This window comes from Haliotis rufescens, unplaced genomic scaffold (genome assembly GCF_023055435.1).
Source record: "Haliotis rufescens isolate VD_foot unplaced genomic scaffold, xgHalRufe1.0.p SCAF_6, whole genome shotgun sequence".
NCBI lineage: Eukaryota > Metazoa > Mollusca > Gastropoda > Lepetellida > Haliotidae > Haliotis > Haliotis rufescens.
Window position 1 is genome coordinate 26235242 of NW_025964334.1, and position 14499 is coordinate 26249740.

The following is a 14499-nucleotide window of genomic DNA, read 5'->3' on the forward strand; positions in this document are numbered from 1 at the left end:
GAGCCTTTCACCTCCCGAAACTTCTTGAATGATGTAGTCAAGTTTGCCAACAAGAACCGAGGGGAGGTAACTCTTATTGGATGCCACCAACAATAATACGAAATGGGTGTATATTTTATGCCACATTACATCATGGAATATTCTGGTCTAACATTATTATATAGATGACGTTAGATGTTTACAGTCATCTGTATTTAAACATTTGCTTGGCCCCGTTCCACAAAGCGATCTTAGCCCTACGACTGCCGTAGACCTGTGTTAAAGTATGGGAGTTACGATCATCTTAGTGCTAAGATCGCTTCGTGGAACAGGGCCCTGGTCTGTAGTCACAGTATTTAACTTTTTCTAAGATAAGTATAATTCTAGATGATTTTTTTTATCCAACAAATTGAAAAAGTGATTACTCTACATTCTATTGCGCAAGATGTAAACTAACATCCCTTGATTCCCTTTGTTTAATATTTAACCCCATAGCCTTGTATGTTTCAAACGTTCGTGTATAGGGACATACCACAAGGGTATAAGTGTGCACATTGTTAGGGGTCTGTTTCAACACACACACACACACACACACACACACACACACACACACACACACACACACACACACACACACACACACACACACACACACTGAAACGAACCATCAGTATATTTTGAACAATGGTCAAGCATTGTGTACTTCGTCCAATGTTTATTTAGAGAAATGGCCCATTGGTGTGAGACATCTTAGTACCTGGTTCCTCGCCGGCCAGCTGTAGACGGGTTTAATATTTGATAGCCTGGCGTCTCGACACAAATACTTCATCCGCAGTTCAATTAGAACAAAAGGATCAGGAGTAGCGTGATTAGTGGAAACTCGACCATAAAAAATACACGTGTATATCACTTACAATCCATAAGGCATGTGTAAGTTCTCATCCTTTTAAACAGAAAACAATAAAACGTCGATAAAATGTAAATTGGTTGTACTGTTTCATGTACAAATCAATTAATTCCGCACTGTTATGAATAATTATAATACTGCAATAAACGAATTGTTTTAATATGCTTTAAAATAAGTACTTTATGTAACTAACTTTATAAATTGAAACTGACATGGAACAGAATAGCATGAAATGGTATCGTTAGTTTAAAATACTTACTAATTTTACTGTAAGAAAGACCCGCAAACGACAGGGAATCGATGTAACCAGTCTCGATTATTCACCGATACAGATTCCGTTGGGGTAAAACTTTATTTAAAACTATGACCCTGAATTTAATTTTAGAATAACACCTTGCAACAATGTAATCTTTGTGGCGGGCATTTTTTCAACAATCAGAAGCACAATATTTTTTTTCAAGAATTTCGGGGAATTTCCAAGTACCTCGTGAAGATCCGGGTTAGAATTGGTCTTCAGCAACACATGCTTGTCGTAAGTAAAGACAAACGACGTCGTGTCGTCAGGCTCTGACTTGCTTGATGGATGTCATCGTATCCAAGTTGCGTAGGTCGATGCTTATCACTGGATCTTCTGGTCCAGAATCGATTATTTAGAGACAGACGCCATACAGCTGGACCATTGCGGCGTGGAACAACAAATACACAAAACTTTAACAGAAGTTCGTATGAACTTAAAATACTTTATTAACAAATCGCATAAGTCTACTGAAACGCGAAAAAAGGATGAGTGAGTTGTCTTTAACGCCGCTCTGAACAGTGTTCCAGTTACATCACGGCGTGTCACCTTAATGTGGAAGGAGAGTCCGAAGTGATGCAGGTCCCAGACGCTTTCCACTTTGTATTTGGTGAAATCCACGAGCACGGGATTCGAACCCACGATCATGGGTTTCTGTCGTGCATTAATCGAGCAAGCAATGACGTGAAACCGTCACGACCTGTAATTTGAGATACGGAATCATTAACGAAAGAAAAAACACCAGATACACAAATAAATAAATAAATAAATGTTTTATGGTTGATAGAACACTTCTTCCCCAACTGTTACTGTTAACAGAGTCGTAATTAAGTTAGGAATAAATAAATCGTTAAGTAATTATCATATGGGCATAAATCAGTTCAGGTCGACTGATCAGGGTGTATTTTAGTCTGACAAAAGTTGTTTTCTGTAGATAATTACATTCAAAGCTGTCTCCGTGAGATTTAGGACTGCACCGATACATCAGCGGGTGTAATGACGTTTCCGGATGCACAATGATGAACATGCGCAAACGCTCAATAATACGATCAATTCCGGTTACTAAGAGAGAAGAGTCGTGCCGGTTGGAGACTATAAGTCAGGCGTCCACTAGACCATGTGACACTGCGAGATGATTTCTCTCAACGGTACAAGCTACGTCAAGTTCAAATTTCAGAAATTAGTTAAAAATTCATAGCGTGGGTTTATTTTCGATCTACCTATTATCACGCAATGAAAGTAACTTCGCACATACGGAGATGGAATTTGATGACGAACAGCGGCAACTGTAACGAGCGTGTTATAGACAGCCCAGCTGGTGCTTCCAAGTAGACTGGGCTATGTATACTGAACAACAAAAGTTCCTGTGACATTAAATAAGATTTAATGCAAAGTTATGTTTTTTACCAAATCTGAAATAATTTCGGTCTGCAACAGATAAAAGATTCCTGTAAGTGTTCAAATAGTTTAATTTGCCATACTGACTTCAGAAAAGGCGTGATTTCATTAAAAAAAAAATGAACATGGCAAAATGTCAATTTACAAATCAATAGCGTGTGTGTCCACCTCTGGTTGCGATGCAAGCAACACATCTTCGTCTCATGGAATGGACCAGGCGTCGCACATAGTCCTGTGGGATATCTGTCCATATCTGCTGGAGCATGTTTCGAAGTTCCTGGAGTGTCTGTGGAACACGTGGTTAACGTCGAAGGCTCCGATCCATCTCATCCCACATGTGCTCGATTTTTGAGAGATAAGGGGAGCGAGCCGGCTAGGGGATGATATTCACGTTGTTTTGTTGAAGAGAATCCTGAACAAGTCGAGCAATATGAGGCCGGGCGTTGTCATGTTGAAAGGTAATGCCTAGGGTATGACGACGCAAAAACGGTAGACCAACAGGGCCGATGATCTCGTCGCGGTAGCGCTGTCCATTGAGATTTTCCTCTACCACTATCAAACGGGTCCTCTGTCTTGCTGTAATCCCACCCCATACCATAACGCTGCCGCCCCCGAACCGATCTTCTTCCACGACACAATGATTGACGTAACGTTCCCCTCGACGTCGGTACACTCGAATCCGTCCATCGCTGTGGCTGAGACGAAAACGAGACTCGTCAGTGAATAGAGCTTGTCCCCACTGCATGGCCGTCCAGCGTAGACGCTGTCTGCACCACTGTAGACGTGCTTGACGGTGGTTTCCTGTCAAAATGGGACGTCTGGTGGGTCTTCTGGCGACAATCCCTGCACATCTGAGGCGGCGACGTACGGTTTGTGAAGATATTCGTCGAAGGCCAGGGATGCTTCTTGCGGTCACTGTTGCTGGCTGGAATCGATTTCGTAGATGTGTTGTTCGAATCCACTTGTCTTGTCGATTATTGGTAACGCGTGGCCTGCCACTCCGAGGATGGTCTCTGACTGCATTCGTTTGTTGCCAACGTTACCATAAACACCAAATGGTGTTTCTGTGGACGTTAAATTGTCTTGCAACATCCCGTTGACTCGATCCTGCTTCAAGAATACCAATGGCTCGCAGTCGCTAATTTTCGGACAGGTGTGGCAGTTCGTAATGTTGAATACTAGTAATTGCGTAATTTTGTTGTTTTTCTGAGTGGTTGTTGTCAGCACGATGCTAAACAATGCATATGGAATCCCGTTAATCCCGTTTTTATACCCATTCTTGGGTAGTGAAATGCATGGGGCTTGCATGAAAGTCAACTTTTGCATGGAATGCATGCTTTTCTGTAGCAGTTGCGTTTTTGTGACTTGATTCCATACATGTACTACAATATTGAAAACCAAACTTTACTTGTTTGACAATTACACTAAAATATTGGTGTCACTGGAACTTTTGTTGTTGAGTATATGTGTGTGGACAGTGCACTGTGTAACAACAGAACACATCAGGCAATACGTTCCGTCCATAGTCATGGTGACCAACACTATAGCGCCACTGCGTTAAGACAAGGACGACCGTGCTTCACATGAATGAATGAATGAGTGAATGAATGAATGAATGAATGAATGAAAGAAACAGTGGTGAGTGGGTGAGTGAGTTTGGTTTAACGCCGATTTGAACAGTATTTCACAGCGTGTCAATTTGATGGGACAGAACAGGCCCTCGTGTATGCATTAAACAAAGAATAAAAATGGGCCGTAAAAAAATTAAATAATAATCTTATGGTACACTGTAGTGGGGGGAGATTTCTATTTTCATCGAAATTCTTTTGGTTCACTGTTAGTTATTAACGGTTAATTTGATTTTATTCGAGACATTCTTATGGCAACAAATACTTCTGAACTTATTTGGATGATAGATTCATGCAATGTATTCAAAGAATGTCAAAGACATTTTTGAAATAACTCCAGGTGGAACTTTATGACAATCACTGAAATAATGTTCGCAATCCGACAGAATATAGTACTGGTTGCAATGGATTGAAAGACCATTCCTCATGAAAAACTATTAAAACACCACTTTTATCAGATTAAGTAATTTACATAACTATGTGTTCAGTTTTGGACAACTGTTAGACACGTGACATTGAGAATATTGCTGATTGCAACTGGAAATGTGTTTCGGTATGCAAAATAGGTCTAGACGTGCAGCAGCGACAGTGGCAGCATCACTCCGTCAACGTCTTGACCACGTCATGAATTCTTACTGTTGCACTGCTGACCATTAAAGAGTAATATTGTTCAGTTATTTTGTACATTTTCGTGTTGTTTGAAGGGAGTGCTCTTCTCCAACACAGAGTCACGATGTCAGTATCTTTTGCTTTAAGATTAATTTAGATCAGCGTGGGTCGGGGCGCCTTGTCGCTCTGTGTCTAGAACCATCGCCGCTGTATGCACGTTTTTAGTGTTTTAGCACGTCTTCCGGTGCAGATGTGCGCTATTTTCTTTCTGAGTATGTTCAACGAGTGTAACGCCACTTTCACCACTATTCCAGTTATATCACAGCGTGCCAGGCTAATATGGGAGGAGAGCCCAAAGTCATGCGAATCTTAGACATTAAAGGGAAATCCACGTGCACTGGTATGGTGCTGACAAACCAGGAATCATTATCAGGCCGAGTATGAAATTCGAACGCTCAATCAGCGGATCCTGACGAGCAGGCTTACGGGGTGGGTAGGGTAGGGGGAGAGGCAACTCATTATCTACGATGCAATTATGAACACAGTATGATGAACACACTGAAATTGAATATGTATGTTTAATAGCTATGCAATGAACTTGATTGAAAACATTTCTGTTTGATGTCTACACATATAAACAATGTTTAAAGAAATATATGTTTACTGCCGTTGGGAGGCGTCAAATTAATTACAGCCGGATATCGTTAGGATATTTACATTCAAAGGAACGCCGCTTTCATCTATCAAGACACTTAAACACTTCAGTGGCTATATTTCATGGTTGTTTAATCAAATAGGGGGAAAAAATAAGGAAATGGATTCATTTTTCAGGCTAGTTTCGTGGTCTGTTAACCGTGCCGTCAATAGAAGTAAGTGTATGTGTTTTTATCAATAATTAAACACTTCGTCTTTAAAACATCCAAGCGCTTTAGATGTTTAATTTTATACAAATCAATAATAGGATGGGTTGTATTTAAGTAATTAAACACATAATACATGTTAATGACCCGTGAAGGATATCAAGTGATTGCTACAGGATTGATTAAATTGAACTTATGTTCCCGTGTCACACCACCTGTCGCCTTTAACAAATGTTGATATGTAATAGGCATACATGTACATGCCTGACAGTAGCCTAGTGGTTACTGCCTTCGATTGGGTTCGATTCCCCACATGTGTATACTACCTGAAGCCCATTTCTGGTGTCCCCCGCCATGATATTGCTGGAATATTGCCAAATGCGACATAAAGAATGCTCGGTCACTGACTCGCTCGCTATACGTATAATTTGTTTAGTGGCATGTGCCTGTGCGCGTGCATGTTCGTTTGCGTGTGCGTGTGTGTGTGCGTGTGTGTGCGTGTGTGTGCGTGTGTGTGTGTGTGTGTGTGCGTGTGCGTGTGAGTGTGTGTGTGCGTGTGTGTGTGCGTGTGTGCGTGTGCGTGTGCGTGTGCATAGACCTAATATGAACTAGATGAGTCTGTTTCACTTGTCTTGTTGGGTGGAAAGGAATTGGCTAATTGACCAGTATTGATAAGAATCTATTATTACATCATGTGTCTACAATACCACGTTAAAGGACACTTTGGGTACAGCAGTCGGCGTTGTACAACAGGATCGTAATAGCATGTACAGTAATATGTTTAAGGATAGTTTGTATTACTGCGGGCGTTATACAGCGGGCCATCATATATCAACTTACCAACGTTTAATGACATTTTGGTACTGCAGCGAGCGTTGTACCCCCACAGAGAATTGCTTAAGTTCTCCAGGGAAGAATACGGCCCGATGACACGGCGATGCTCCCTTCCACTCTGTATTTTAGCTGCTCCAAGGCCACGATGTCCAAAATGTTCTTGGTGTTTTGACAAACGAAGACGAGTGCGTTTAATTTGTACTTCGAGGAACTGGAAAGGCCGTGGTGATTTGTTTTCTACTGACTACGGCGACATACGTTAAATGGTCATGTTAATATATACACTTATATAATTACAAATCGGAATGAAGGACATTTAGTTCTCGTGAACAAATCTAAATGTGCCTATGTGTAATAATAGAATAACCGACTCGTTGGCTTCGTCAGTAATGTTGCTGAACATTCGTTCGCTCGAGACACTCCCTAGTACCGTTCAGCTGGTAAGTTATATTTGTGTTTGTTTTCTGTTTAACGCCGCACTCAGCAATATTCCAGCTATAAGACGGCGGTCTGTGAATAATCGAGTCTAATCAGACAATCCAGTGAATGACATCATGAGCATCGATCCGCGCAATTGGGATCGATGACATGCATCAACCAAGTCAGCGAGCCTGACCACCCGATCCTGTTAGGAGCCTCTTACGACAAGCATAGTCGCCTTTTACGACAAGCATAGTCGCCTTTTACGACAAGCATGGGTTGCTTATACCCCGGATCTTCCCGGGTGGCAATGTTTTGGTATAGTGATACTCATACAGACAAGATTTTTTATGTTTAGCTTTATTATGCTACTTTAGGATTTGTATCAATGTATTACCTGTATATATATTCGGAGATATTCCACAAAATATATAATGTGCGAGTTGATTTTTTTATATAAACTATCTGTTTTGGTCATTGTTGCTGGACAAAATCGTTCCTGACTATCAGACTTCCGGTAAGACAAGAAAATGACGCTATCTTGGGAATATTTTATCCTTCTGGGAATGATGGAAGATATTTTTCATTGCTGTCACTGATTACGGTTAATTTCTTTTCACCCGAAGCGACAGGCCATATTTAGACTTGTACGTCTTCAAACATGAAATAAATAGAGGATATTTCATGTGTCGAGTGAAAATTAATGTTTCCCTTATCGAGTGACGGGGGAAATGAGATATTTTTACGAGTGGCGTGGTCTCCTTTTCCCTCGTCACGAGATTATTATTTCATTGTTTAAATTAATTATTTCATTACAAACGTAAAACATTGAAACGTAAATTCTCCCTACCAAACACACAGGGACGGGTCACCACCCCTTGTATTTGCGACTTAAAAAGTAGTTTCGTGTTTGCAAAATCTTAAAAAAATATAAACAAAAGTGTCAAAAAATATTTAGGGTCACGAATATTCTTTATCATACCTTTAGATATGATTATATACAAAATCAACTTTAACAAGAAATATTCTTGAAAACTAGGAGACCGCTCTTGGAAGCGAAAGAATACACGCTGGTCGAGTAACAAAAATGGCGCTTTGCAAAACGAACTGTCTCAATTGACGAGTTAATGAGACATTTACAGTTTTCAAGGAAACATTTTCGAGAGAATAACAAACGGCAAGAAGTGATCTTTACTCCATAAACGACCGTCTGTCATTATTTTGCCTTGGCAATGTGGACCTTACGTAAAAAGGACGTCAACAGTTTGTGTACGGGCTTGTCACTTACGACAAAGGGAGACAATTTAGGGGGAGATAACTCTTATATGACGAGTTCCGTCAAAGCGTTATATTCACTGCAGTGAAATATCAAGTGTTATGTTCACTGCAATGAAAATATCACTTTTCTCAACCTCGGAAAACGGAGTCTTTTACACTGATGTATATAATAATATTGCTTTTTGACGTGGGAGCTTAAACTAAGGGACTGGTGTTAGATGATACACATGACTAATTAATTGCCTCGATGTCAATGGTTCTGGAAGAAAAAGAATAATGTCAATTTGGTGCTAAAGACGCACGAAAGAACTTGGTATAAGTGACAAATCAATTAATGCAATATCCTAGTATAAGACTTGTATGTAAAGTGAGGAAGAAATCTGAAAAAAAACACGCATCAGTACTATCAAATTTTGACATTCCTCTTTTGTACTGGAATTCAAAGATCCTCATCGAGGACTTCTTTCTTTTTATTCCCTGAAGGTATTTGAGACAGGTGGCGTCAATACCATGTGGATTCTCAAAAAGTCAAATGATTAGGTTGAATTTATACAATCCTAAAAAAGAACCAAGTTCAATAATGCCGAAACATATGATTTTTCAACTTTGAATACCCCATACTCCACATGACAAACATTAGGGAAAAAACCCTTCCTTGATCCACGGGGTATATGTTGCTGAACGTGGATATCATAGTTATATCCCCATCTTCCGGAGTTCAGGGCAGATTGTCTGAAATGAAAACAAATATCATCTGATGTTTACTGAGAAAACAATATGGGAAATGCTGGACCTTATGTGACATTTGAGGATAAGGCATTCGGGCAGACATTAGTCACCAGTATGGGCACCTATTGTGCTCCCCTTCTGGCTCAACTGTTTCTATATATATATGAATAGGAAATTTCTGCTCGAATTGGCAAACTTAAACAAGGAAATTTGGAAAGTTTAACTTAAGCTTCCGGTATATTAATCGTTGCTCATGATGTCAATCAACGTATTGTCTGGTCCAGACTCGATTATTTACAGACCGGCACCATATTGCTGGATTATTGTTGAGTGCGGCGTTAAACCAAAAAAAACAAAATAATAGTTGATAATTTTAAAACACATAAAAAACGCTCTCCTGTTCTCATAAATGAAAAAATAAATCCGAAGGAAAACTTATAAACGTCTAAAAAGTCACTTAATATTAAGAATCTAATAAAAAAAAGTGACATTGACGTTAGTTCGACTGAAGGAAGGTAATCCAAACACATGTCACGAGCTTTGAATACACGTTGTCGTCTTTTCCTAATGACATCCTATGAAGGCCAGTAATTGGTTATATATCGATCCTGCGACTGGAAATTCCAGAGACGATGAAAATATAATTGAAGGCCCTCTGCTAACACTTGAATCTTGCATTTGCATACTCGTCAGTGTTCGCCACTATTATCTTCATCAAGCCGATTCGATTTTATCCAATTATATGACTACGCCAGACGACGGGGTCCTACACACGTTCTGTTGAAAGTCATGTGGAAAATATCACCTTTGCATCAATTGATGTCGCGCGAGATCTGTGTTCAGATCACGTGATCAAAGGGCACTCGTCGGTGTATTTAATTGGCTAAGTGGATTAGAACATATTTAGAAATGCTTTCACACTACGTTTCAGACCTGTGCATTTGGTGGAAGGACTAGAGAGGTAATATGTTTGTAGGCGGCCAGCTTCGTAGGGATTTATCCAAAGAGAATCTTAGAATATGCTAATACTTGACAATGCCTGTATCTGTGCCAAGTCGGGTGTTGATCGTGTCTATACATCCACTCACTGCTTGTTTTGTGTCTTCAGATGGAAATTGTTTTTTCCGGGTAGTTCATTTTTCATTTTGAGATAAATGCACAAGTGCTACAGGTTCTGTGTATATCAAATATGTCCACACCCGTTCTTGGTACGTCAGATCTAGCCATACCCAGCCAGTTCTGTTTGAACATCACCTTTGTTGTTGTCCATACCTCGCTAGTTCAGTGAGCACACCAGGGTGTGCAGTGGGGAGAACTCAGGACTGTGTCAAATGTTGCCGCCCCCATTTTATTTAACACTTGTTCATAGTGTACGTCAGATCTGTCCACACCCTGCTTGTTGTGTGTACGTCAGATATGTCCGTACCCTACTTGTAGTGTGTACGTCAGATATGTCCGTAACCTGCTTGTTGTGTGTACGTCAGATATGACCATACCCTGCTTGTTGTGCGTACGTCAGATATGTCCACACCCTGCTTGTTGTGTGTACGTCAGATATGTCCGTACCCTGCTTGTTGTGTGTACGTCAGATATGCCCATACCCTGCTTGTCGTGTGTACGTCAGATCTGTCCATACCCTGCTTGTTGTGTGTACGTCAGATATGTCCGTAACCTGCTTGTTGTGTGTACGTCAGATCTGTCCATACCCTGCTTGTGGTGTGTACGTCAGATCTGTCCACACCCTGCTTGTTGCGTGTACGTCAGATCTGTCCATACCCTGCTTGTTGTGTGTACGTCAGATCTGTCCACACCCTGCTTGTTGTGTGTACGTCAGATGTGTCCGTAACCTGCTTGTTGTGTGTACGTCAGATATGTCCGTAACCTGCTTGTTGTGTGTACGTCAGATCTGTCCACACCCTGCTTGTTGTGTGTACGTCAGATGTGTCCGTAACCTGCTTGTTGTGTGTACGTCAGATCTGTCCACACCCTGCTTGTTGTGTGTACGTCAGATATGTCCGTAACCTGCTTGTTGTGTGTACGTCAGATCTGTCCACACCCTGCTTGTTGTGTGTACGTCAGATGTGTCCGTAACCTGCTTGTTGTGTGTACGTCAGATCTGTCCATACCCTGCTTGTTGTGTGTACGTCAGATATGTCCGTAACCTGCTTGTTGTGTGTACGTCAGATCCGTCTATACCCTGCTTGTTGTGTGTACGTCAGATATGTCCGTAACCTGCTTGTTGTGTGTACGTCAGATCTGTCTATACCCTGTTTGTTGTGTGTACGTCAGATGTGTCCGTAACCTGCTTGTTGTGTGTACGTCAGATATGTCCATAACCTGCTTGTTGTGTGTACGTCAGATATGTCCGTAACCTGCTTGTTGTGTGTACGTCAGATCCGTCTATACCCTGCTTGTTGTGTGTACGTCAGATATGTCCGTAACCTGCTTGTTGTGTGTACGTCAGATCTGTCTATACCCTGTTTGTTGTGTGTACGTCAGATGTGTCCGTAACCTGCTTGTTGTGTGTACGTCAGATATGTCCATAACCTGCTTGTTGTGTGTACGTCAGATGTGTCCGTAACCTGCTTGTTGTGTGTACGTCAGATCTGTCCACACCCTGCTTGTTGTGTGTACGTCAGATATGTCCGTAACCTGCTTGTTGTGTGTACGTCAGATCTGTCCATACCCTGCTTGTTGTGTGTACGTCAGATGTGTCCGTAACCTGCTTGTTGTGTGTACGTCAGATCTGTCCATACCCTGCTTGTTGTGTGTACGTCAGATCTGTCTGTACCCTGCTTGTTGTGTGTACGTCAGATATGTCCGTAACCTGCTTGTTGTGTGAACGTCAGATCCGTCTATACCCTGCTTGTTGTGTGTACGTCTGATATGTCCGTAACCCGCTTGTTGTGTGTACGTCAGATCTGTCTATACCCTGCTTGTTGTGTGTACGTCAGATATGTCCGTAACCTGGTTGTTGTGTGTACGTCAGATCTGTCTATACCCTGCTTGTTGTGTGTACGTCAGATATGTCCGTAACCTGCTTGTTGTGTGTACGTCAGATCCGTCTATACCCTGCTTGTTGTGTGTACGTCAGATATGTCCGTAACCTGCTTGTTGTGTGTACGTCAGATCTGTCTATACCCTGCTTGTTGTGTGTACGTCAGATGTGTCCATACCCTGCTTGTTGTGTGTACGTCAGATCTGTCCATACCCTGTTTGTTGTGTGTACGTCAGATCTGTCCATAACCTGCTTGTTGTGTGTACGTCAGATCTGTCCATACCCTGCTTGTTGTGTGTACGTCAGATCTGTCCATACCCTGATTGTTGTGTGTAAGACAGATCTGTCCACACCCTGCTTGTTGTGTGTACGTCAGATATGTCCGTAACCTGTTTGGTGTGTGTACGTCAGATCTGTCCACACCCTGCTTGTTGTGTGTACGTCAGATCTGTCCATACCCTGTTTGTTGCCCGTACGTCAGATCTGTCCATAACCTGCTTGTTGTGTGTACGTCAGATCTATCCATACCCTGCTTGTTGTGTGTACGTCAGATCTGTCCATACCCTGGTTGTTGTGTGTACGTCAGATCTGTCCAGACCCTGCTTGTTGTGTGTACGTCAGATCTGTCCCCATCCTGCTTGTTGTGTGTACGTCAGATCGGTCCACATCCTGCTTGTTGTGTGTACGTCAGAAATGTCAATACCCTGCTTGTTGTGTGTACGACATATCTGTCCAGACCCTGCTTGTTGTGTGTACGTCAGATCTGTCCATACCCTGCTTGTTGTGCGTACGTCAGATATGTCCATACCCTGCTTGTTGTGTGTACACTTACTTTCTTACTTTGGAGATTTAACGTGCGCTTTCCGACTGATGCGTATTTCGCACACGGGCCCGGCCAGGCCATTTAATGTGTTTCCGAAAGGGGCGAAGGTGGTCTGTGCAACCCAAGAGGGGGGGTTTAGGGGTTGCTTATATAGAATTTGGGAAATTTGAGATTTGGAATAGATGCCGACGGGATTGGGGAGGAGAACTAAGGGAGCTGGGTATGGTGGATGTTTGTTTGTTTATGTGATTTTGATTTGGTAGGTTATTGTGTTTTTAGATGCGTTTTATTAGTTCCGTTTTTATTAAGAATACGCCTAAGGCCTTGAAGTTTTCTAGTTTATTTTGTGGGTTTAGTATTGCTTCTAGAGTTAGAGCCTTGTTTAGATTGAGGGTGGTTTGTAATGCGGTTCGATGTGTTAGGTAGTGTGTGCAGTGGATGAGTGCGTGTTCTGGGGTTTCTGGTTGTTTGCAGTGTGGGCAGTTACCTGTAGTGTGTTTTTTAAAAAAAATTTGGTGGTTATTTAGGTTGGTGTGTCCTGTTTGGAGTTTAGTGATTACTCTGTCGATTTTTTTGGATGGATGGAGAATTTTTGGTTTGGTTAGTGGTTTGCTGAGCACTTTTTTGATTTGGCTATTTGAGTTTAGATATAGGTTATGCCATTTTTTTGTGATTTTTTGCTTGTTTACACTTTTAATTTCTGATTTTGAGATGGGTAAGTTTAAGCTTATTTCTGGGATTTTAAGGGATAGTTTAGCTGCTTTATCGGCGTTTTCATTACCGTATATTCCTACGTGGGCGGGTATCCACAAGAAGGTTATTTGTTTGCCTGCCTTAGTTAGGTCGTTGGAGCTTTTAAGTATTTGATTTATTAATTTAGGTCGGTTTTGGGTATTTTTTGTTTTGGAGGGCTTGCAGTCCACTTAGGGAGTCGGTAAGTATTAGGATTTTTTTGTGGTTTTTGGATTCTTGATTATGGAGGGCTGAGGCCATGCCCATTAGTTCTGCCGTGAATATTGATTGGTTGTTTGGGAGTCGGAAGGATTGTGTGGTTTTAGTTGGTTGTGTGGTATGGACTCCGAAACCTGTGTGTTTGGAGGTCGGATCTGAGGATCCGTCCGTGTAAATGTGACACCAATTTGGCCAATTTTCGTGTATGTATGCTAGTGTGGTAGTTTTAGCTATGTTTGGGTCGGTTTGTTTATTTATTTGGCTAGCTAGTGTTGTGTCTATTTTGGGTATTTTAAGTTTAGGGGTGAAGATATTTGATTGTTTGCAGTTTTGTTTAAAATTTTTAATTTGGTGTTCATTTAGGTAGTTTGTTATTCTTTGGGATATTGGGGTAAGTAAGGGGTGTTTACGAGCTAGAGCTTGGTTTTTGGGGCTGATGTTTTGGTTTATTAAGTTTTGGATGAGAGGGTTTGATTGGGACGCGGCCCAGAAATTTAAGCTTAGCTGTTCCCTGCGTAGACTTAGTGGCATTTCTCCTGTTAAGGCCTGAAGTGAGGTGTAGGAGGTGCCATGTTGGGTGCGTGTAATTAGTTTGAGAGCCTGATATTGTATTGAGTCAAGTTTTTTAGATAGAGAGTTGTTTAGGGTGTTGTATATGGCGCAGCCGTAGTCTAGTTTTGATCTAATTAGTGATATGTAGAGAGAGAGGAGGGTATCTTTGGATGCTCCCCAGTTAGAGCCAGTTAGGCATCTTAGGGTGTTTAGGTCTTTACTGCATTTAGTTGTTAGG